General features: G+C 39.1%; 1 pseudogene; it reads left to right on the forward strand.

Annotated features, from left to right (window-relative positions):
• Positions 1-354: 354 nt before the first annotated feature.
• Positions 355-1,295, forward strand: LOC102287967 (olfactory receptor 8K3-like; annotated as a pseudogene).
• The last annotated feature ends 2,440 nt before the right edge of the window (positions 1,296-3,735 follow it).

The following is a 3,735-nucleotide window of genomic DNA, read 5'->3' on the forward strand; positions in this document are numbered from 1 at the left end:
CTAACCATTACATGCCAGCAGTAGCCTCCCTCCAATATCTGCAATTCCTGCATCCAAATCTCTCAAAAGATTATCAAGGTTATTTGGAGGACAGCTTTTCACCAGTTGAAAAACCACTGATTTATTTCTATTGCCATCCCTATCTCTATCATCACTGATTATCTATAATCTATCTATCATTGTTATGTGTATTTAGTGTGACAGTTAGGATTATTTTAAAATACCATGAATTAGAAATTCAAATTTGTCATATTTGTACTAGCTTTGGGTACTAAACCCTACCAGATGATACTATATGATAACTACTGACTATGCTGATATCTTTATAGGGAATAGGTTTTCTGATAAACCTTGATGGAAAAGCTCAATAGAACAGTACTGAGTGAATTCATCCTCATGGGAATCACAGACCACCCTGAGCTGCAGGATCCACTTTTTGGGCTCTTCTTCATCATCTATGTGACCTCAGTGGTGGGCAACTTGGGCATGGTCATCCTCACTAAGGTGGACTCCAGGCTACAGACATCTATGTACTTCTTTCTCAGGCACTTGGCTCTTATGATCTCGGTTATTCAACAACTGTGGGACCCAAAATGTTGGTAAATTTTCTTGTGGATCAAAATAAAATCTTCTACAATTTTTGTGCCATTCAGGAGCTTTCTACATTATGTTCATTATTAGTGAGCTTTTTATTCTGGCAGCAATGTCCTATGAGCACTATGTGGCCATCTGTAACCCTCTTCTCTACACAGTCATCATGTCAAAAAGGGCATACTCGATGTTGGTGGCAATCTCCTATGTCTATAGCACATTTGTGTCTCTTCTAATCACTATAAAAAATGTTTAATTTATTCTTCTGTGGCTACAATGTCATCAGACATTTCTACTGTGACTTTCTCCCTTTGATAACTTTGGTTTGTTCAAATATACATGAAATTGAACTGATTTTTCTGATCTTTGCAGGTTTTAATTTAATTTCATCTCTGCTAATAGTTCTTGTGTCTTACCTGCTTATTCTTACAGCTATTCTCAGGATGAACTCTGATGAAGGAAGGCACAGGGCTTTCTCTACATGTGGATCCCACTTGACCGTGGTTACAGTGTTCTATGGGACTTTGATATTTATGTATGTTCAACCAGAGTCCAGCCATTGCTTTGATGGTAATAAAGTGACATCTATATTTTACATACTAATTACCCCCAGGTTAAATCCCTTGATCTACAGCTTGAGGAAAATAGATGTAAAATATGCTGGTAATAGACTATGGAAAAAACTATATAATATCTTCTCTTAAGTTCATTTTGCTATGTGGTTCCTTGAATGAGGCTATGAACACTGAAATTTGTTATGAGTTTTCTCAGAGGGAAATGCAAGGATAAATGATTTCAACATATATTTAGAGATTGACTTCTGTGCACCAGTTAAACTGAGTGCTCTGAACACATTAATAAATGAACATATTCTAGTTGTTTTTTTCTATTTACATATGAAATCTCAGTTCAGTTCAGTTCAGTTGCTCAGTCATGTCTGACTCTTTGCGATCCCATGAATCGTAACAGGCCAGGCCTCCCTGTCCATCACCAACTCCCAGAGTTCAATCAGACTCACATCCAATGAGTAGTGATGCCATCCAGCCATGTCATCCTCTGTCGTCCCCTTCTCCTCCTGTCCCAAATCCCTGCCAGCATAAGAGTCTTTTCCAACGAGTCAACTCTTCGCATGAGGGGGCCAAAGTACTGGAGTTTCAGCTTCAGCATCATTCCTTCCAAAGAAATCCCAGGGCTGATCTTCTTCATAATGGACTGGTTGAATCTCCTTGCAGTCCAAGGGACGCAAAAGAGTCTTCTCCAACACCACAACTCAAAAGCATCAATTCTTTGGCACTCAGCCTTCTTCAGTATTCTTGCCTTGAGAACCCCATGAACAGTATGAAAAGGCAAAATGATAGGATACTGAAAGAGGAACTCCCCAGGTCAGTAGGTGCCCAATATGCTACTGGAGATCAGTGGAGAAATAACTCCAGAAAGAATGAAGGGATGGAGGCAAAGCAAAAACAATACCCAGCTGTGGATGTGACTGGAGATAGAAGCAAGGTCTGATGCTGTAAATATTGCATAGGAAACTGGAATGTCAGGTCCATGAATCAAGGCAAATTAGAAGTGGTCAAACAAAAGATGCAAAGAGTGAATGTCAACATTCTAGGAATCAGTGAACTGAAATGGACTGGAATAGGTGAATTTAACTCAGATGACCATTATATCTACTACTGCGGGCAGGAATCCCTCAGGAGAAATGGAGTAGCCATCATGGTCAACAAAAGAGTCCGAAATACAGTACTTGGATGCAATCTCAAAAATGACAGATTGATCTCTGTTTGTTTCCAACGCAAACTATTCAATATCAGAGTAATCCAAGTCTATGCCCCAACCAGTAACACTGAAGAAGCTGAAGTTAAACGGTTCTATGAAGATGTACAAGACCTTTTAGAACTAACACCCAAAAAAGATGTCCTTTTCATTATAGGGGACTGGAATGCAAAAGTAGGAAGTCAAGAAACACTTGGAGTAACAGGCAAATTTGGCCTTGGAATACAGAATGAAGCAGGGCAAAGACTAATAGAGTTTTGCCAAGAAAATGCACTGGTCATAACAAACACCCTCTTCCAACAACATAAGAGAAGACGCTATACATGGACATCACTAGATGGTCAACACCGAAATCAGATTGATTATATTCTTTGTAGCCAAAGATGGAGAAGCTCTATACAGTCAGCAAAAACAAGACCGGGAGCTGACTGTGGCTCAGACCATGAATTCCTTATTGCCAAATTCAGATTTAAATTGAAGACAGTAGGGAAAACCACTAGACCATTCAGGTATGACCTAAATCAAATCCATTATGATTATACAGTGGAAGTGAGAAGTAGATTTAAGGGCTTAGATCTGATAGATAGAGTGCCTGATGAACTATGGAATAAGATTCGTGACATTATACAGGAGACAGGGATCAAGACCATCCCCATGGAAAATAAATGCAAAAAAGCAAAATGGCTGTCTGAGGAGGCCTTACAAATAGCTGAGGAAAGAAGAGAAGCAAAAGGCAAACAAGAAAAAGAAAGAAATAAACATCTGAATGCAGAGTTCCAAAGAATAGCAAGAAGAGATAAGAAAGTCTTCTTCAGCGATCAATGCAAAGAAATAGAGGAAAACAACAGAATGGGAAAGACTAGAGATCTCTTCAAGAAAATCAGAGATACCAAAGTAACATTTCATGCAAAGATGAGCTCGATAAAGGACAGAAATAATATGAACCTAACAGAAGCAGAAGATACTAAGAAGAGATGGCAAGAATACACAGAAAAACTGTACAAAAAAGATTTTCATGACCCAATAATCATGATGGTGTGATCACTGACCTAGAGCCAGACATCCTGGAATGTAAAGTCAAGTGGGCCTTAGAAAGCATCACTATGAACAAAGCTAGTGGAGGTGATGTAATTCCAGTTGAGCTCTTTCAAATCCTGAAAGATGATGCTGTGAAAGTGCTGCACTCAATATGCCAGCAAATTTGGAAAACTCAGCAGTGGCCACAGGACTGGAAAATATCAGTTTTCATTCCAATCCCAAAGAAAGGCAATGCCAAAGAATGCTCAAACTACCGCACAATTGCACTCATCTCACACTAGTAAAGTAATGCTCAAAATTCTCCAAGCCAGGCTTCAGCAATATGTGAAC

This window comes from Bos mutus, unplaced genomic scaffold (genome assembly GCF_027580195.1).
Source record: "Bos mutus isolate GX-2022 unplaced genomic scaffold, NWIPB_WYAK_1.1 CTG609, whole genome shotgun sequence".
Taxonomy (NCBI): Eukaryota; Metazoa; Chordata; class Mammalia; order Artiodactyla; family Bovidae; genus Bos; species Bos mutus.